This window comes from Microplitis mediator, chromosome 9 (genome assembly GCF_029852145.1).
Source record: "Microplitis mediator isolate UGA2020A chromosome 9, iyMicMedi2.1, whole genome shotgun sequence".
NCBI lineage: Eukaryota > Metazoa > Arthropoda > Insecta > Hymenoptera > Braconidae > Microplitis > Microplitis mediator.
In genome coordinates, this window is record NC_079977.1 from 7,839,662 (window position 1) to 7,863,451 (window position 23,790).

Here is a 23,790-nt window from a genome sequence, read left to right on the forward strand (position 1 = left end):
ACTTTTATAAATATCAAGGATTATAAATTTTACCATCCAGGTAGTGAAATCTTTTATTTATATTATAAATATAATAATATGAATAATATACGCTCTCATCGTTACCAGTTGATATATTTTTACGGCTATTGTTCTCTTTTTTTACAATATATAGCACAAATGAGTATAATAAAATTTATAATATATGAAAATATCCACATTTAGCGCATAAGATGTTGCTATGAGGTATAACTTTTTAGGTACTGAGCCCAATAATTCGATTAAAGTCGCAATCGAAGGAGAATCATTCATTTATATGGCGTATCTAAAGCTATTTTAACTCAAAATTCACTACTCTCTTGGAATGAATCAGTGAAAAGTACACTCAGAAAATTAAGTAATTGTGTTTATTATCCTAAATTTTTAATTTCAATCATCTAAAATGATTCGAAAGTTTTTAAATGCAAAGATAGTTAGTGTTATAATTTTTTTTTAATAGAGTTAATAATATCAGGATGGTAAAAATTACCATCAGGATGATAACAGTTACTATCAGGGATTGAAATTAATTTTATTATAATCTAGATGATTTAAACAATCATTTAGATAATATTCACTACTATCGGATTGATAGTAAAAATTTTACCATCACTAGATGATAATTCCTATCATTTAATTTTCTGAGTGTAGTCCAATCAGTGAATATTCACTGATTTGCAGTACTTTTTACTGATTCATTATAAGAGGGTGGATTTTTTATAATTTAATTTGGAAATTTGAATATCAACAACTTAATAGTTCGTTCATATAAATACACAGTAAAAATTATCGCGCTCTCGCACGATTCGATGCATAGTTGGCGCGAGACACGACCGTGTCTTTTGATTTTACTATATATGGTAAACATATACTTTATAATATATAACAAAAATATATTTTACTATATACGGTTAAAATATATTTTGTAATATATAACAGAAATATATTTAACTATATATGGTTGAAATATATTTTATAATATATAACAGAACTATATTTTACTATATATGGTTGAAATATATTTTATAATATAAAACAGAAATATATTTTTTCATTATATTTAAAACATATATGTTATTTTCATACGGGTAGAAATGAAAATTACAAACTAAAATGCAAGGTTTTTATTATGTAACATACCATAGTACGAAAAATATATGGAGTACCATATATTTTGCAATATACTGGAAAACTTATATAAACCGTATAAATCATACTGTATATTAATAAATATACTACTTTCAATACAATATATCAATATATAATAAAATATACCAAGATATATATGCTAAACATACATAAAAAAAGTTATATTGATATAAAAGTTATATAATTAATATATTGTAGCAATATATTTTTTTTCAATATATTATCATATATTAATACGGCAAAAATATAAATATTATTTTATATATTGTGCAATATATCACATTATAATATTCATATATTTTAAAGTATATTTTTTCCACATATAAAGTTTTTTCATGTCGGGATACGGTATTGTTACCATAAGTATACATATTGTTGTGGTAAAACGTTCGACGAGTGCATGTAAAATGAATATACAATAGCATTTCATTACGATACTAAATTTTGTAATTTTACTATACTTTCGTTTAATAAAGATATCATAAATTTACAAAGAACTTTAATAGCTTATATAAATTGTTATATTAATATATATGGAGAGTTTATATATATATTTAAATAGTATGAGAAAGTAAATAAATAATATTGACTGATAATAGAAATTGTAATTATGAATATTAAGAATTCTATATAACAATGGGAAAAGTACTGAGGAATAAAAATACATATCAATTATATTATACTTGACAAATTACAAATAATACTTTAATTATTTTATATTTAATTACACAAATTACACATTACAAATTCAATAATCTATTAACATAATGTTCATATTAACTACATGTCTTCAATTATAATTAAAATAGTTATAAAAAAATAAAATAAATTATAAAAAAAATGACAATACATGTGTTCTTATAATAAATACATAAATTATAATCCCCTCGCATTTCATTACATATTCAAAAATAATCGTGAAATCTTTACTACCCGAAATTCAAATTAAAATGTATCACCAAATAAACAAAGATATGTTTTCCTCGCTATTTGTTTTTTTTTACTGGCGTTTCTTTTTCTTTTAATTTTTTTTCCTGAAAGAATTAATATTATAATTAATATCAACTATTTATTGCTATCAACAATTCAAATATCTGTTATCAACAGAGAAAATGCAAAAGTGTACATTGTTATAATTTTAAAAATACTACTTACCACCTCAGCTGGACTACATGGCGCCGAATACAAATGTGATAGCTATTAAATGAAAGTTAGATTTTAATAACTAAATGTATATAATAAAATTTACAATATTTAACAAGATATTTTAAATTCTTACTTACATCTTCATTTCTCTGTGGTGGTGTAGCCTCAGCTCTTAACACAAATGGTTTCAATGATGTATGTTCTGATTGCTAATACAGAGTTTAAAAAAAAAAATTATTCATAAATATAAAAATATATCTATTGAATATATGAAATAAATAATTCACTAAGTATATTACAATATATTACAATATATTACAAAACACTTACGAATATGAATCCTGACGGCATGTCTTTCTTGTTTGATGACATGTTGCTAATTAAAGTCGAAGACTTAACAGCAACTTATTTAAGCTTTTAATGTTTCCCAAGGAAACGCCATTTAACTTGAAAATCAAAATCTATTGGCTGATACAAAGTTTTCACCAGCTGAGCACCCGAATATTTAAATTCATTGGTCAGATTTCCATAATTGAAAATTCTCAAGCGCATTGAATGAAAGAAAATATAATAAATATAATAAATAAAATAATATGAAAACGTTGAATAAATTGTTTATAGAAATAAATATAGTTATAAAGGACTTTTTTGCCGTCCGGCCGGAAAAAGGCAACTTTCCGGCCGTTGTCCTGAACGAAGTTGTCACTTTCCGGCTTCGTCGAACGAAAAATAATATACGCACCTTAGCAAAAAAGAACAGGCCATTCGGCGGCTAAAAAGGAAGTTGATTTCTCATTATTTAATTATTTCAACCTTTCAAATAAACATTAATTACAAAATAAATTTTATTTTGACATTGTCAAACATTCTCAAGACTATAGAACAAAAAAAAATTGTCAAAATTTTTCAAGTTAAATGCCAAATATTGAAGTTGAAAAGAATTAAATTATCTACAGAAAAGTATTCTGTGCTTTTTTACTATATTATTAATGATCAATTCAAAATTTGATAAATAATTCGAGTGTATAGTTTAATTATGAAATATTTTAGTGTCCTACTTGAAATCAGATCCGATAGTTTAAATAAAAAACCTAATAGAATATTAAACGTCCAATAATTATATGGAATCCAATCATCTCAATATAGAATCAAATAAATTAAGTTTGAAGTTTAATTGTTAAAAAGTATTCTTTGGTTTTTATGATAAGATTGATGGTTCATCTAAAATTACATGTAATGTTCTGAGTTTTAAAATAAGATCACATATGGAATACATTAAAGGATCGATTGACTTCGAAATCAAAAGATACTTTATAAATACGAAAATTCCTAATCAATCGTTGAGCTTTTGAGTTAGAAAGGGCATTGATAGCATTAAGATATGTAGAATATATATTTACAATAATAAACAAAAAAAAAACTGAAAGCTTATAATCGAAATTGATTATATTTATCCATAGAAACTTCATCGGTCCATTTAGCCAGTTGATGGTTCTACAAGGTAAAAACTCAGAGAAAGAAGCCATTAGAAGTATTATATACCTAACGGCGATATTAAAGTCAAGAAATCATCAATCATTTTGGAATAAGATGAAATTATAGCATCAATAAATTATAAAATTTGAAAATATAAACTAATTGTTTGGGGGAAAATTGTAAATGGTTGAATTGTAATTTATTAAAATGCAGTATTTGTAAAAAAATTAAACACAAGATTCGATTTCTCTTATAGTAACCCTAGAATTCATTGAAATAATAATTAAAATTTATTTATTAGTAGAATTAATTATTAATCATACATCAAAATTTATTTAACCACAGTTTTAATACAGAATTTCTCCGGTTTATTATGATTTCGATGTAGCTACACACGTAGCAAACAATACTTCTGATTCCATGAACCCATGTTCGAATCCCTCGAAAATTATATAATAATCTATACTAATATATAAATCGATAGGCTCTGTCTGTACATGGTGTTTTTATTTCGAATTATGCGTCAAAATATCATTTTTATGACCTACTCATACTGTATTTACCCTTTTTGGAATTTTTGTCTGTCTGTTTGTACCTTTATAACTGATTAACCACTCATCTGATTGAGATGAAATTTTTTATACATATACAAGATGCTGTCACTTAGAATATAGGCTACTTTTTAAATTAATTATAAATCAGAATTCGGATATATAAATTATTTTTCTAAAAGTACAATAGAAAAACAGTTAAATTACAGCCATCAATTGTTTTTATTCCATTAGCGTCAATTGTTTCTATATAACGCATATCAATTGTTTTTTATGTTTTTTTTCATAGATTAGATTTTGTTTCATTTATCAATTGTTTCTGTCAATTAAATTGATAGGTTATCCCAATGCCTTATTGAAGAACTAACTAACTTTAGTAAACAGTCAAAATAAGAGTGTCTCATCTGACTTAAAAGTAACTAAGTAAGAATGTAAATCGATTTAATTTATTCCTTGAATTTTTTTAATTTTTTGTATGATATATAGGATTAAAAAGACAAAATAACATATCTTACACAATATGTAAAATAAATGAAGATCATAACCTATAAATAATCATTTATATTATTTATCACCCGTTTTTGTGTACCTTTACATATATATAAATCTATAGGCTCTGTCTGTACATGGCGTTTTTATTTCGAATTATGCGTCAAATATCATTTTTATGACCTACTCATACATTATCTACCCTTTTTGGAATTTTCGTCTGTCTGTCTCTCTGTCGGTTTGTACCTTTATAACTAATCAACCACTTATCTGATTGAGATGAAATTTTTTATACATATACAAGATGCTGTCACTTACAATATAGGCTACTTTTTAAATCAATTATAACTCAGGATTCGGGTATTTAAATTATTTGTCTAAAAGTATAAGAAAAAAACAGTTAAATTACAGCCATCAATTGTTTTGATTCCATTAGCGTTAATTGTTTTTTATATTTTTTTTATAGATTAGAGTTTGTTTCATTTATCAATTGTTTCTGTCAACTGAATCGTATATTACAGTTTATTGAACAGTCAAAATAAAAGAGTCTAATCTGACTTATTTGTAACTAAATAAGAATGTAAACCTATTCAATATAGTATCTCTGGAACTATAAGGCTTACGGATTTAAAATTCAGCGTGAACGTTTGATATGTAATATAGGTATTCTTCATAAGGGCGTTAATAAAATTTACTCCTAACAGGGTTTGCGTGGGCTTCAAGCGTTAATATGCTTCCGTTTTTCAAATACATACGTTACAGTGTTGAAATTCGGCATGAACGTTTATTATGTCATTTAGGGATCCCTCATGAAACGACTTTAATAAAATCAACTCCAAAGGGGGTTCGCGGGGGCGTCAAACGATGATATACTCCTGTTTTTTGAGTATAGGTGTAACTGACTCAAAATTCGGCCTGAACGTTTATTATGTCATGCAAGTATACCCCACTAAATGGCTATGATAAAATCGGCTTCCAAAAGGAGATGCGGGGGCATCAAACGTTAAGATACTTCCCTTTTTAAAATATATGTGTTACAAAGTTGAAATTCAGAGTGAGCGTTTATTATGTCATGTAGGTATCCCTTATAAAACTGCTTCGAAAAACTTTACTCCTAAGGGGGTTTGCGTCAAGCGTTAATATGCTTCCGTTATGCAAATACATACGTTACAGAGTTGAAATTCAGCGTGAACGTTTATTATGTCATGTAGGTGCCCCTCATGAAACGGCTTTAATAAAATCAACTCCTAAGGGGGTTCGCGGGGCGTTCAAGGTTAATATGCTTCCGTTCATTGAATATATATGGTACATAGTTTAAATTCGGCATGAACATTAACTTTGTCATGTACACAGAAAAAAAAATTCTCGACTGAAGATAAATATTCTTGATTCAAGAAAATTTTTTTAGAAACCTAAATTTTCTCAGATAAAGTAGAAATTTTCTCCGACCAAGGCAAATTTTTTTTAATCAAGACAAATTCTCTTGGCTCAAGAAAATCTTGATTTGATTCCCGAAAACATTTGGCTTCCAAAATATTTTCTTAATTCAAGATAACTTTTCTTTCTGTGTAAGTATCTCTCACAAACCGGATTTAATAGATTCAACTTCTAAAGGAGTTTACGAGAGTGTCAAACGTTAGTGTATTCCCGTTTTTTAAATATATGTGTTACAGAGTTTAAATTAAGTATGACGATTAATTGTATCGTCTACTTATGTACTATACTGAAAAAAAAATCTGGGCGTCGGTTGACCCTGTGGGCCAGCCCCAAAACTTCCCGCTGTTTTCGAGCTCAAGGAGCTTGAAAACATTCCTCTGAATATATTTTCAAGCTCTTCTAGATCGAAAATGCTATTACCTGCTATTATTTTTTATGAGCTTTTCAAGCTCTAACAAATTACGTTTTATGCTAGAGTTTGAAAAGTTAAGAATCGAAAATCATTAATGAAGAAGCTGCTTTTAAATTTTTATTATCGATTATGTTCTCTGAAATAAATGTATTGAGGCAGAAATCAATGTCAGTGATCGAAATCAAGATTTGAATGAGTTTTGACTTAGGTCAGAGCAATGATATATGGAATATCCGAGAAAAACATTAAAGACTGGGTTTTTTCAATTTTTTGCTGACAGTATGTTTAAAACTAAGGAACAAGTTACATGACATTATCTGATGATCGAAAGAGACTATAAAGAGAAAGAGTTGGTATGATATCAGACACATTTTAGCACATTATATTTTGATTTATCCGGAAAAAATAACATAAAATGTTATTTTTTTAACTCTTCAGCGCCGATATCTTTTGAACTAATCAACCTATTTTGACGTTTGGGGCGGTAATCGGCGCGTTTTATTGAATTCTAGAGCTGATTAAATTTTGAAATTGATCGGATGAGTCACTTCAGAGATGATCGAAAAAAACCGTTTTTTACCATTTCTTTCGCCAACGATATCTCTCGAACAAATTAACCGATTGAGATGGTTGAGGTGGCATTCGACGCGGCTTATAAAGTTCTAGAGCTGATTAGATTTTGAAGTCGATCGTTCGAGTCGTTTCTGAGAAATCACTAAAAAACTAAAAAAAAAATTTTTTTTTTTCGTAATTCGCCAATATTTTCGAGTCTGCTTGATCAAATGATCTGAAATTATCAGGAAAGTTGAGGGCCAACAAGCTCTTTCGATTGCTACCTCAACCATCCGAATCGATTCATTACTTAAAAAGTTACAAAGAGTTTACACACACACACACACACACACACACACACACACACACACACACACACACACACACACACACATGCATACACTCGGACATCATTCTGAAAATAGTCAGAATAGCTTCCTAGGACCTCAAAACGTCGACATCTGATGAAAACTCGACTTTCGAAAATCGGGGTGAAAACAATAACTTCCCAATTTTCCGAATATCGTCGATTTTCTTAGCGGGAAGTTAAAAAATATATATGTACATCAGAAGTTATAAGTGAATTAATAAAATAATATGACTAACAGGCATTTTGATAAAAATTTTTTATTCAACAAATAAAATCAATTGAGTTAATTTTGAGGACTTTTTTATCATTTTCATTAGAAGACATTTGTATTTTACAAATTCAAAAAAATTATAAAAGTAATAATAATAAATATTAAATTTAGTAAATGTTTGTATGAAATTATATTTCTAAGTATTATGTTAACAATTCTGACTCACACATATGTACATAAGCCACAAATGACTTTAATTTTGTCATTTCAAATATCATAACTTTTTTTTTTTTATCATCTTAACATTTACAGCTGCTACAATTGGAATTTTTTCGTCTAAAATGATAAAATGGTTTAGTCTCTTATTACGTATCAAAGACTCATTTTTGATGGTATAATAATAGCCAATTAAATAATTGTTAAAATAGAATTGATATGTGAAGAAAAGAAATAGAAATTATTCAAATCTAATAAAATAAAAGTATCTCCCTAGATTTTATACTAAACAGAATTTTACAAGTTCTAGAGGGTGGGTCCAAGGGTGGTTTTGAGCTCCGAAAAGTTATAGTAATCATTAATCAAAACGATATAAAATAACGGTGATAAATTTTCTGGGTTTGGTATAAATAAATATTCTGTTTAAAAAATGAGAGATATGATCATCATGACAATTATAAGCTCTTGGAGAATCTTTTTTTTTTATATTTGATAACTCCAAAAAAAAATTTTATTAAAACTTGAATCAAAATTCTATTAAGAAGATGACTGATACGATAAATTTGATAAGAAATTTTTTTATAGGAAAATTAAAATTACATACAGTAAAGCTCACTGACAATTTTTCATATTTTACCCCGATTTTTAGCTTTAAATTTTTAGAAAATAATTTTTCATTTGATAAAACAAATAGTCTTCTGATCGATTTTAAGAGCTTGACTTTAAAATAAAAATAACTAGAAAACAATGCGGAATTCGGAAAAACTTAATTCAAATTAACTTCTAGGGACTAAAATTGTCTACAAAAAAGGTTTCATGATATTTTGTAATAGGTCTGATAGTTTCGCCGAAAAAGTAAGATAATCTCAAAATTTAATATGAATTTGACTTCAACCTCAAATAACTTTTGAACAAATAGATTCCTCAAAAAATGATAAGAATCTTTTTTTGTAGAGCATTTAATTCCCTAGAAAAATAGGCCTGCCAATTATTCCTATGACGCATCGTTAGCTACTTGTAAAAATCAGAAGACGTAAAAAAAATTTTTTCCATTATTCTTACGGAAAATAGAAAAGTGCGATGAGGAAGCTCTTAAAGTTAATATTAAGAGCTCTAATTTTCACAGGCGTCTTTTTTTTATCTAAATGAAACTTTTGAATCTGTTTCCGAGAAAAAAAAAAAAATTTGTTATTTTTTGGATCACCCTAATACATGCATACACCGAATAAAATATATGCTTCAATATAACAAAGAAAATGTATGGTGCCATATATAATATAAATTATATGCTACCATATATTTCATTTCATAAAAAAATTTTATATTTTTTGAATATAAAAGGAAATATACAATGTATTATAAGGTAAATGTAAATGTATATATGTATATAGCTTAATATAAAAAAAATATAAGTTACATATATGGAATACATATATTTACTACTGTATATAATTTTATATTAAATCAGCGAAAATCTCTATATGATTTTTTATAATATACAATATAATATATCATATATTGTTCTGTTGCAAACATATATGATTTTATATATTTTAACCATATATTGCTTTTTCATACGGGGCAGTAGCCAGGTGGTCATATATATTAACATTGGCTCAAAATATAGATATAATTTAACATGAGGTGTCTGGCTACTGGTTTCGGGCTGGGTACTGGTGCTCTTACCCTACCCAGTTTCTGATGGACACAATCTATGTCCATAATTTATATAAATAAATTAATAGTAAATAATAAACAATATCTATTATAAGCATAAATGCAATAATACATTTAAAAAAATATATATACTCATGCTTGCATTTCCAAAACTGAAAGAGCTTGAAAACATCACCGTGAATATATTTTCGAGCGCTTCGAGCATTGAACCTGATGATAAAAATATTAAAGTTATCTATTATTATGTTTCATTGATATTTAATTATCATCCAAGACATTTTCTACAGAATTATAAAATATAAACAATGAAAATTGTTTCCGAGTATTGAAATATAAATATTTTAAAGTAATTATTATGGACTGAACCAAGAGTACCAAATTTAAATGTACTAACAAAATTATCATTAAATGATCTGTTTTGGCGCCAGAGCTGTTAATTCGTACTTAGACAATAGGCTTCGAGTTTTATCATATACTTTAAGTTTTGACGTCAGGTAAATGATAAAACGTCAGCTGCAGTCTATAGTAATTAGACAGTTGTAGACGTCGCCTCATTGTCCAGACCTTTACGTACATTTAAAATTTTTTCAACAGAATTTGAAAACCAGATATACGGTAAGAGCACCCCCCTATGAAAATAACATATATGGTCAAAATATATGTAAAAATATATGATAATTATCAGAAAATATATGTGGCGAATTTAACTATATTTTCTGATATATTTTTTTTATATTAAAAAATATAATACTCATCATATACGAGTCCGTGTATGTTTACCATGTATAAAATATATATATCAATCATATACAAAAAATATATTTTTATGATATATGAAAATAGATATTGTTTTCATATACGAAAACTATATTTTTATCACGTACGAAAAATATATTCTTATCATATATAAAAACATATATTTATATTGTCTATGGAAAAAAAAATTTCTTATTCGTATGACCATGGTAAAAATTGAATTTTTCTAGATTAGACTATTAATCTCTCAAATCTACAAACTATTCCCTTATCAACCCTTATGTTCGTAAAACACTTCAAAATTCGTTTAAAATTACACTATAAAAAATTAATAGTTCCCGGTATAATGTAAATAATCTGGTGTAAAAGTTTCAAATATCAAAGATGTGAGTCACACTAAGTACAGTGTTATATATACTGATAAAAAAAAATGAATTCAAGTAAAAATATTCACTTGATTCAAAATCGTCAGAATGAAAATTTATTATTAACCTAAACAATAATACTTCTTATTTTCATTAACAACTTATCAGTTTACTCATAAATTTTTTACACACGGCGAAAAAAATACTTTTGACAAGAAATAATTTCTTGTTTCAAGGCTTTATGTGCTTGATGATCATCAATAAAATATATTTTTTTTTTAATAAAAATAGACATATAGCAAGAAATTATTTTTTTAAAATAAAAAAATATTTAAATAAATAATTGCATTAGATTGTTCAAAATCATTTTAAGAAATTATTTGTTGTTTAACCTTGATTTTCCTGCTCAGTGTACAGGTGTAAATTTTCATTATGAACAAGAAAATATTTCCTTGTCACTATTCAAGAAAAATAATACTTCAATTAAGCATTTCTTATTGGAAATATACATTTTTTTCTCTCAGTGTATTATATAACAAACATTTGTTAAAATTTAAATGTAAATTACAGGTGAAATATTGGGCATACAAAAAATTTGTATAAAATCTTTATGATAGAAAATTTATTTTCCTATAAAAAAAATTTTCATCAACTTTATCGTATCTCTCATCGTTCTGATAGAATTTTGATTCGTCGCGATAATATTTTTTCGGGTAATCAAATGAAAAATTATTTTCTAAAAATTTAAAGCTAAAAATCGGGGTAAAATATGAAAAATTGTCAGTGAGCTTTTTTGTATGTAATTTTAATTTTCCTATAAAAAAATTTCTTATCAAATTTATCGTATCAGTCATCTTTTTAATAGAATTTTGATTCAAGTTTTAATAAAATTTTTTTTTGGAGTTATCAAATATAAAAAAAAAAAAAGATTCTCCAAGAGCTTATGATTGTGGGTAAAAATGAAAAATTTGATAAAATTATAGGTTATTATTTTAGTAGGACATTAAAATTTCTATGAAAATGATCCTTTCATTAATCTCATCATATCTCTCATTTTTTAAACAGAATATTTATTTATACCAAACCCAGAAAATTTATCACCGTTATTTTATATCGATTTGATTAATGATTACTATAACTTTTTGAAGCTCAAAACCACCCTTGGACCCACCCTCTAGAACTTGTAAAATTCTGTTTAGTATAAAATCTAGGGAGATACTTTTATTTTATTAGATTTGAATGATTTATATTTCTTTTCTTCACATATCAATTCTATTTCACTTGGATTGTATTCTTCATGAGTAATAATTATTGTTTAATTTATTTTCCATGCAATTTGCAATACTTCTTTTATAAAATTAATAATAGTTAAATATTATGTTTCTTAAAGAATTATCATGAAGTTGAGTCACTTAACCAAGATGTTAATGAATATGCCGATCCTACTTGCATTAACCAAAAATAATGCTTATCAAATAATGATAATGATCATAGTTCTGTATTCAAACAAGCCAAGCTACCTAAATGTCATCTTGTCAATAATCTTCTCGTCTTGGCTATCAAATGGCGACGTAATATCACTTATACAGTTGCACAAGATATTGTCGACTTACTTAATATTTCTACTATGTTTGCGTTGCATGTAGAAATTATTTAGGTAGTGAAAATAATTGTCCAAGTAGTTGTAATGAGTATTCATACGAATTTGATTCCAAGTCTAATGAAGGCTCATTTTTACACTTGCCATTAATCGACCAATTGCGTGAAGTATTTGAAACATCTGATGCTCATTATTTGTATTCCGTCAATCGAAAGAAGGCATGCAAATATGCTATTGAAGTTATTTACGACGGTAAAATGTACAAAAAACAAGTGACTCACGATGATATGATTTCGATCAATTACAGCATAGATGGAGCACCTATTTTTGACAGTTCCAATACTTCAATCTACCCCATACTTTGTACAATCAATGAATTAAATCCATTTGAACGAAGGAACCATATCATGCTTTCTTCTATCTGGTTCGGGTCTGGTAAGCCAAAAAGTATGAATGGATACTTAAGGCCGTTTACGAATGAAGCTAAAAAACTTCTAAGTGAAGGCTTTACTTATTCATACAAAGGACAAACATATCACAAACGTGTTGTAACCTTGATGGGTGTTTGTGATTCTGTCGCTCGCCCATTTGTGCAAGGGGTAAAGCAGTTAAATGGCAAGTATGGATGCGGTTTATGTTTACATCCAGGCATAACAGTAAGTAAAGGCAGAGGATTTACAACAGTTTATCAAGTAATCGATGGAAATTTTTTCGATGAGGGATTAAGAACCCATGACCAAACCTTAATGCATGCTAAAAAAAAAAAAAAACAAGACGATAGAAAAGGAATCAAAAAAATATCTGTTTTATGTGAACTTCAAAACTATGATATCATTCATAATTTGGATGCTGAGTGGATGCATTGTGTTGGATTGGGAGTGTGTCGTCAATTCGCAGACCTATGGTTTACTCCATCTTATAAGGGCGAAAAATTTTATATCGGAGGAGCTCTTGAATTGGTAGATTCGTTTATTACGTCGTTTCTTCCAACCTCTTATTTTTCACGGACACCACGGCCTTTGAAAGATCGTCATCACATGAAAGCCCATGAGTGGGTAGTTTTTCTCTTAGCATATAGTCTGCCTGTGCTTGAAATGTATTTCTCAAAAGAATATGTTAATCACTGGGCATTGTTAGTGGATGGGAAAGCAATTCATGTCAAACGATCGATACTGAAGTCAGAATTAGTTTATGCCAATAAATGCTTGAATAATTTTATTCTATGAGTTCAAGAGCTGAATGGTGAAAAATTCGTCAGCTTTAATGTTCATTTGTTAGCCCATTTGGTCAGTAGCGTTGAAAATTGGGGCCCACTCTGGACACATAGTGCCTTTATATAAAAAGATTTTAACCAGACATTAGAAAATTACGTAAAAAGTCGTAATGGGGTAATTACTCAAATTTGTGACTCATTTAGATTGAAATGTGTCATCGATCGATTATTTAATCTTTGTAAAAACGATTTAGACTTTCAACAAAAAAAATATCTAGATCGTTTGATGAATCGTAAACCAGCGAAAGATCAGAAAGTTGACAAATGTATAATAATTGGGCAAAAAATGTTAATAAATACATTACCTGTGGACCAACATTTAGCGTTAAAAAGCTTGAATATAACAATAGATCTAAATACACTAATATTTACTTACAATAGATGTTTGGTTAATCAAGAAATTAAACAAGTGTGAAATATAAACGCGAAAACAAAAGAGTAAATTTTAATGTTATATTGCAAAATGGTAAAATTTTGGAAATTCAAAGTTTCATAAACTTAAAAACAAAACTTCAAGAAGACAATTATTTAATTGGCTATTATTATACCATCAAAAATGAGTCTTTGATACGTAATAAGAGACTAAACCATTTTATCATTTTAGACGAAAAAATTCCAATTGTAGCAGCTGTAAATGTTAAGGTGATAAAAAAAAAAAAGTTATGATATTTGAAATGACAAAATTAAAGTCATTTGTGGCTTATGTACATATGTGTGAGTCAGAATTGTTAACATAATACTTAGAAATATAATTTTATACAAACAGTTACTAAATTTAATATTTATTATTATTACTTTTATAATTTTTTTGTATTTGTAAAATACAAATGTCTTCTAATGAAAATGATAAAAAAGTCCTCAAAATTAACTCAATTGATTTTATTTGTTGAATGAAAAATTTTTATCAAAATGCCTGTTAGTCATATTATTTTATTAATTCACTTATAACTACTGATGTACATATATATTTTTTTTTATTTGTGTAATGATTGAGTTGTGATACGAAAAAATGGATTAAAGACTTTGTTAACTTATTTACATTTATTTTTTAAAACTACAATTTAAATAAGTTGGTCCAATTTATAGCTGATAAAAAAAATTGCACATTTACTTAGAGCATTTTTTGTACATTACTCTTAGGAAAATAAATAATAAAATTAAAAAATAAACCGTAGTCAGTGAAAGAAGAAAACTTCAATTAGCTCTGGTGGTTTAACTATTATCATCTTTTATCACAGGGCTTAAAATTGTAGTTTTCAACGGTTATTATTTTGATGATAATATTTATAAACGATAGTTTTCAATTATAAGTAACAGATCATATAATAAACGATACAAACTTTGGATCATAAACTGTACCAAATTAATGTTACCTATTTTTATGTGTGATAATAAAAATTATAAACTTTTATAAATATCAAGGATTATAAATTTTACCATCCAGGTAGTGAAATCTTTTATTTATATTATAAATATAATAATATGAATAATATACGCTCTCATCGTTACCAGTTGATATATTTTTACGGCTATTGTTCTCTTTTTTTACAATATATAGCACAAATGAGTATAATAAAATTTATAATATATGAAAATATCCACATTTAGCGCATAAGATGTTGCTATGAGGTATAACTTTTTAGGTACTGAGCCCAATAATTCGATTAAAGTCGCAATCGAAGGAGAATCATTCATTTATATGGCGTATCTAAAGCTATTTTAACTCAAAATTCACTACTCTCTTGGAATGAATCAGTGAAAAGTACACTCAGAAAATTAAGTAATTGTGTTTATTATCCTAAATTTTTAATTTCAATCATCTAAAATGATTCGAAAGTTTTTAAATGCAAAGATAGTTAGTGTTATAATTTTTTTTTAATAGAGTTAATAATATCAGGATGGTAAAAATTACCATCAGGATGATAACAGTTACTATCAGGGATTGAAATTAATTTTATTATAATCTAGATGATTTAAACAATCATTTAGATAATATTCACTACTATCGGATTGATAGTAAAAATTTTACCATCACTAGATGATAATTCCTATCATTTAATTTTCTGAGTGTAGTCCAATCAGTGAATATTCACTGATTTGCAGTACTTTTTACTGATTCATTATAAGAGGGTGGATTTTTTATAATTTAATTTGGAAATTTGAATATCAACAACTTAATAGTTCGTTCATATAAATACACAGTAAAAATTATCGCGCTCTCGCACGATTCGATGCATAGTTGGCGCGAGACACGACCGTGTCTTTTGATTTTACTATATATGGTAAACATATACTTTATAATATATAACAAAAATATATTTTACTATATACGGTTAAAATATATTTTGTAATATATAACAGAAATATATTTAACTATATATGGTTGAAATATATTTTATAATATATAACAGAACTATATTTTACTATATATGGTTGAAATATATTTTATAATATAAAACAGAAATATATTTTTTCATTATATTTAAAACATATATGTTATTTTCATACGGGTAGAAATGAAAATTACAAACTAAAATGCAAGGTTTTTATTATGTAACATACCATAGTACGAAAAATATATGGAGTACCATATATTTTGCAATATACTGGAAAACTTATATAAACCGTATAAATCATACTGTATATTAATAAATATACTACTTTCAATACAATATATCAATATATAATAAAATATACCAAGATATATATGCTAAACATACATAAAAAAAGTTATATTGATATAAAAGTTATATAATTAATATATTGTAGCAATATATTTTTTTTCAATATATTATCATATATTAATACGGCAAAAATATAAATATTATTTTATATATTGTGCAATATATCACATTATAATATTCATATATTTTAAAGTATATTTTTTCCACATATAAAGTTTTTTCATGTCGGGATACGGTATTGTTACCATAAGTATACATATTGTTGTGGTAAAACGTTCGACGAGTGCATGTAAAATGAATATACAATAGCATTTCATTACGATACTAAATTTTGTAATTTTACTATACTTTCGTTTAATAAAGATATCATAAATTTACAAAGAACTTTAATAGCTTATATAAATTGTTATATTAATATATATGGAGAGTTTATATATATATTTAAATAGTATGAGAAAGTAAATAAATAATATTGACTGATAATAGAAATTGTAATTATGAATATTAAGAATTCTATATAACAATGGGAAAAGTACTGAGGAATAAAAATACATATCAATTATATTATACTTGACAAATTACAAATAATACTTTAATTATTTTATATTTAATTACACAAATTACACATTACAAATTCAATAATCTATTAACATAATGTTCATATTAACTACATGTCTTCAATTATAATTAAAATAGTTATAAAAAAATAAAATAAATTATAAAAAAAATGACAATACATGTGTTCTTATAATAAATACATAAATTATAATCCCCTCGCATTTCATTACATATTCAAAAATAATCGTGAAATCTTTACTACCCGAAATTCAAATTAAAATGTATCACCAAATAAACAAAGATATGTTTTCCTCGCTATTTGTTTTTTTTTACTGGCGTTTCTTTTTCTTTTAATTTTTTTTCCTGAAAGAATTAATATTATAATTAATATCAACTATTTATTGCTATCAACAATTCAAATATCTGTTATCAACAGAGAAAATGCAAAAGTGTACATTGTTATAATTTTAAAAATACTACTTACCACCTCAGCTGGACTACATGGCGCCGAATACAAATGTGATAGCTATTAAATGAAAGTTAGATTTTAATAACTAAATGTATATAATAAAATTTACAATATTTAACAAGATATTTTAAATTCTTACTTACATCTTCATTTCTCTGTGGTGGTGTAGCCTCAGCTCTTAACACAAATGGTTTCAATGATGTATGTTCTGATTGCTAATACAGAGTTTAAAAAAAAAAATTATTCATAAATATAAAAATATATCTATTGAATATATGAAATAAATAATTCACTAAGTATATTACAATATATTACAATATATTACAAAACACTTACGAATATGAATCCTGACGGCATGTCTTTCTTGTTTGATGACATGTTGCTAATTAAAGTCGAAGACTTAACAGCAACTTATTTAAGCTTTTAATGTTTCCCAAGGAAACGCCATTTAACTTGAAAATCAAAATCTATTGGCTGATACAAAGTTTTCACCAGCTGAGCACCCGAATATTTAAATTCATTGGTCAGATTTCCATAATTGAAAATTCTCAAGCGCATTGAATGAAAGAAAATATAATAAATATAATAAATAAAATAATATGAAAACGTTGAATAAATTGTTTATAGAAATAAATATAGTTATAAAGGACTTTTTTGCCGTCCGGCCGGAAAAAGGCAACTTTCCGGCCGTTGTCCTGAACGAAGTTGTCACTTTCCGGCTTCGTCGAACGAAAAATAATATACGCACCTTAGCAAAAAAGAACAGGCCATTCGGCGGCTAAAAAGGAAGTTGATTTCTCATTATTTAATTATTTCAACCTTTCAAATAAACATTAATTACAAAATAAATTTTATTTTGACATTGTCAAACATTCTCAAGACTATAGAACAAAAAAAAATTGTCAAAATTTTTCAAGTTAAATGCCAAATATTGAAGTTGAAAAGAATTAAATTATCTACAGAAAAGTATTCTGTGCTTTTTTACTATATTATTAATGATCAATTCAAAATTTGATAAATAATTCGAGTGTATAGTTTAATTATGAAATATTTTAGTGTCCTACTTGAAATCAGATCCGATAGTTTAAATAAAAAACCTAATAGAATATTAAACGTCCAATAATTATATGGAATCCAATCATCTCAATATAGAATCAAATAAATTAAGTTTGAAGTTTAATTGTTAAAAAGTATTCTTTGGTTTTTATGATAAGATTGATGGTTCATCTAAAATTACATGTAATGTTCTGAGTTTTAAAATAAGATCACATATGGAATACATTAAAGGATCGATTGACTTCGAAATCAAAAGATACTTTATAAATACGAAAATTCCTAATCAATCGTTGAGCTTTTGAGTTAGAAAGGGCATTGATAGCATTAAGATATGTAGAATATATATTTACAATAATAAACAAAAAAAAAACTGAAAGCTTATAATCGAAATTGATTATATTTATCCATAGAAACTTCATCGGTCCATTTAGCCAGTTGATGGTTCTACAAGGTAAAAACTCAGAGAAAGAAGCCATTAGAAGTATTATATACCTAACGGCGATATTAAAGTCAAGAAATCATCAATCATTTTGGAATAAGATGAAATTATAGCATCAATAAATTATAAAATTTGAAAATATAAACTAATTGTTTGGGGGAAAATTGTAAATGGTTGAATTGTAATTTATTAAAATGCAGTATTTGTAAAAAAATTAAACACAAGATTCGATTTCTCTTATAGTAACCCTAGAATTCATTGAAATAATAATTAAAATTTATTTATTAGTAGAATTAATTATTAATCATACATCAAAATTTATTTAACCACAGTTTTAATACAGAATTTCTCCGGTTTATTATGATTTCGATGTAGCTACACACGTAGCAAACAATACTTCTGATTCCATGAACCCATGTTCGAATCCCTCGAAAATTATATAATAATCTATACTAATATATAAATCGATAGGCTCTGTCTGTACATGGTGTTTTTATTTCGAATTATGCGTCAAAATATCATTTTTATGACCTACTCATACTGTATTTACCCTTTTTGGAATTTTTGTCTGTCTGTTTGTACCTTTATAACTGATTAACCACTCATCTGATTGAGATGAAATTTTTTATACATATACAAGATGCTGTCACTTAGAATATAGGCTACTTTTTAAATTAATTATAAATCAGAATTCGGATATATAAATTATTTTTCTAAAAGTACAATAGAAAAACAGTTAAATTACAGCCATCAATTGTTTTTATTCCATTAGCGTCAATTGTTTCTATATAACGCATATCAATTGTTTTTTATGTTTTTTTTCATAGATTAGATTTTGTTTCATTTATCAATTGTTTCTGTCAATTAAATTGATAGGTTATCCCAATGCCTTATTGAAGAACTAACTAACTTTAGTAAACAGTCAAAATAAGAGTGTCTCATCTGACTTAAAAGTAACTAAGTAAGAATGTAAATCGATTTAATTTATTCCTTGAATTTTTTTAATTTTTTGTATGATATATAGGATTAAAAAGACAAAATAACATATCTTACACAATATGTAAAATAAATGAAGATCATAACCTATAAATAATCATTTATATTATTTATCACCCGTTTTTGTGTACCTTTACATATATATAAATCTATAGGCTCTGTCTGTACATGGCGTTTTTATTTCGAATTATGCGTCAAATATCATTTTTATGACCTACTCATACATTATCTACCCTTTTTGGAATTTTCGTCTGTCTGTCTCTCTGTCGGTTTGTACCTTTATAACTAATCAACCACTTATCTGATTGAGATGAAATTTTTTATACATATACAAGATGCTGTCACTTACAATATAGGCTACTTTTTAAATCAATTATAACTCAGGATTCGGGTATTTAAATTATTTGTCTAAAAGTATAAGAAAAAAACAGTTAAATTACAGCCATCAATTGTTTTGATTCCATTAGCGTTAATTGTTTTTTATATTTTTTTTATAGATTAGAGTTTGTTTCATTTATCAATTGTTTCTGTCAACTGAATCGTATATTACAGTTTATTGAACAGTCAAAATAAAAGAGTCTAATCTGACTTATTTGTAACTAAATAAGAATGTAAACCTATTCAATATAGTATCTCTGGAACTATAAGGCTTACGGATTTAAAATTCAGCGTGAACGTTTGATATGTAATATAGGTATTCTTCATAAGGGCGTTAATAAAATTTACTCCTAACAGGGTTTGCGTGGGCTTCAAGCGTTAATATGCTTCCGTTTTTCAAATACATACGTTACAGTGTTGAAATTCGGCATGAACGTTTATTATGTCATTTAGGGATCCCTCATGAAACGACTTTAATAAAATCAACTCCAAAGGGGGTTCGCGGGGGCGTCAAACGATGATATACTCCTGTTTTTTGAGTATAGGTGTAACTGACTCAAAATTCGGCCTGAACGTTTATTATGTCATGCAAGTATACCCCACTAAATGGCTATGATAAAATCGGCTTCCAAAAGGAGATGCGGGGGCATCAAACGTTAAGATACTTCCCTTTTTAAAATATATGTGTTACAAAGTTGAAATTCAGAGTGAGCGTTTATTATGTCATGTAGGTATCCCTTATAAAACTGCTTCGAAAAACTTTACTCCTAAGGGGGTTTGCGTCAAGCGTTAATATGCTTCCGTTATGCAAATACATACGTTACAGAGTTGAAATTCAGCGTGAACGTTTATTATGTCATGTAGGTGCCCCTCATGAAACGGCTTTAATAAAATCAACTCCTAAGGGGGTTCGCGGGGCGTTCAAGGTTAATATGCTTCCGTTCATTGAATATATATGGTACATAGTTTAAATTCGGCATGAACATTAACTTTGTCATGTACACAGAAAAAAAAATTCTCGACTGAAGATAAATATTCTTGATTCAAGAAAATTTTTTTAGAAACCTAAATTTTCTCAGATAAAGTAGAAATTTTCTCCGACCAAGGCAAATTTTTTTTAATCAAGACAAATTCTCTTGGCTCAAGAAAATCTTGATTTGATTCCCGAAAACATTTGGCTTCCAAAATATTTTCTTAATTCAAGATAACTTTTCTTTCTGTGTAAGTATCTCTCACAAACCGGATTTAATAGATTCAACTTCTAAAGGAGTTTACGAGAGTGTCAAACGTTAGTGTATTCCCGTTTTTTAAATATATGTGTTACAGAGTTTAAATTAAGTATGACGATTAATTGTATCGTCTACTTATGTACTATACTGAAAAAAAAATCTGGGCGTCGGTTGACCCTGTGGGCCAGCCCCAAAACTTCCCGCTGTTTTCGAGCTCAAGGAGCTTGAAAACATTCCTCTGAATATATTTTCAAGCTCTTCTAGATCGAAAATGCTATTACCTGCTATTATTTTTTATGAGCTTTTCAAGCTCTAACAAATTACGTTTTATGCTAGAGTTTGAAAAGTTAAGAATCGAAAATCATTAATGAAGAAGCTGCTTTTAAATTTTTATTATCGATTATGTTCTCTGAAATAAATGTATTGAGGCAGAAATCAATGTCAGTGATCGAAATCAAGATTTGAATGAGTTTTGACTTAGGTCAGAGCAATGATATATGGAATATCCGAGAAAAACATTAAAGACTGGGTTTTTTCAATTTTTTGCTGACAGTATGTTTAAAACTAAGGAACAAGTTACATGACATTATCTGATGATCGAAAGAGACTATAAAGAGAAAGAGTTGGTATGATATCAGACACATTTTAGCACATTATATTTTGATTTATCCGGAAAAAATAACATAAAATGTTATTTTTTTAACTCTTCAGCGCCGATATCTTTTGAACTAATCAACCTATTTTGACGTTTGGGGCGGTAATCGGCGCGTTTTATTGAATTCTAGAGCTGATTAAATTTTGAAATTGATCGGATGAGTCACTTCAGAGATGATCGAAAAAAACCGTTTTTTACCATTTCTTTCGCCAACGATATCTCTCGAACAAATTAACCGATTGAGATGGTTGAGGTGGCATTCGACGCGGCTTATAAAGTTCTAGAGCTGATTAGATTTTGAAGTCGATCGTTCGAGTCGTTTCTGAGAAATCACTAAAAAACTAAAAAAAAAATTTTTTTTTTTCGTAATTCGCCCACACACACACACACACACACACACACACACACACACACACACACACACACACACACACACACACACACACACACACACACACACACACACACACACACACACACACACACAAACATACACACACACATATGTGGAAACACCGTGGATCCACCGTGGTTACACGGAGGGTTTGTTCCATTTCACCACCGGGTATACACATTGTATCCACTGTGATTACGCGGTGTATACACCGTGATTCCACGGTGGATACACCGCGTAATCACAGTGGTAGAATGGAACAAACCCACCGTGTTCCCACCGTGATTCAAATCTTCGAGGGATACAATAAATTATATCTTTTTTTTTTCATACTTCTGCTTAACTTTTAACGAAATAAATACAGAAGATATTAAATATTTTATGTTTATAATTTAATTTTCAGAATTTTTCTTGACATTAACCCATCAGCTGGCTCAAAGTCCCAGCGTAAAGACGATGGGAAAAAAAGGAGAATTGTAGGCTACAGCCCAAAAGTGCTTACATTTGCCAAGGAAATTGCGAGTTTAGGGGAAGAAGAAGGAAATTAAAAATAAAAAAAAAAGTTATTATTTAATTAATATTTTCTATTATTTTATATGCTAAACTTGTTTTAATATTAAAAAAAAAATAAAGATGAAAGAAGATTTTAATAAAAGATTAATGTTTAAATAGTTTTTTATAATAAAATTATTTTAATCAAAAGTAATAATTTTTATTTGTATACAAGACTTATACTCCTTATTTTAATCATAATTTTGTCGCCTAAAAGACTGAAAAATCAGTTTTTGATTTATGATACGCGAATTCAAACAATCCCGTAATGATTTCAAATACATGTTGTTAAACTTTTGTTTCGTAGGGATAAAGTTATCAAAATTGTCTGCAAGTTTTAAATCTTAAGATTTGAAACTCTTAAGTTTATAAATTATTAATGTAGAAACTGCCAATACATAAACAATATACTATAATTATAACATTTATCAAAATTTTTCTATATGCACACGCTCTTCTAGGCAATAGGAAGATGCTGCTTTGAACTCTGGATATTTTTAATATCTCAATTTGAAAAAAGTTATTATAAAAATACATTTTTTTTTTAATTTCTTACTCTCTGGAAAAATAATATCGTAACAAATTGACAATGATTAATTATTCGCTAAAAGGAAATATTACAAAAGTTAATAACATTTAAGTTTCACCGTTTCAGAGTATTTCCATATACTTATTTATTTAT

The 23,790-nt window shown here is 27.0% G+C and overlaps 2 long non-coding RNA genes across 2 annotated transcripts; both read right to left on the bottom strand.

The window, feature by feature from the left end:
- Positions 1-1,915: 1,915 nt before the first annotated feature.
- LOC130674849 (uncharacterized) lies at positions 1,916-2,723 on the bottom strand. The gene is made up of 4 exons (XR_008991144.1): positions 2,644-2,723; positions 2,451-2,522; positions 2,323-2,364; positions 1,916-2,201 (listed from the first exon to the last, which is right to left on the bottom strand). It is a non-coding gene; the product is annotated as an uncharacterized LOC130674849 (long non-coding RNA).
- A 14,294-nt stretch (positions 2,724-17,017) lies between these two features.
- Positions 17,018-17,825, bottom strand: LOC130674873 (uncharacterized). The gene is made up of 4 exons (XR_008991155.1): positions 17,746-17,825; positions 17,553-17,624; positions 17,425-17,466; positions 17,018-17,303 (listed from the first exon to the last, which is right to left on the bottom strand). It is a non-coding gene; the product is annotated as an uncharacterized LOC130674873 (long non-coding RNA).
- Between the last annotated feature and the right edge of the window lie 5,965 nt (positions 17,826-23,790).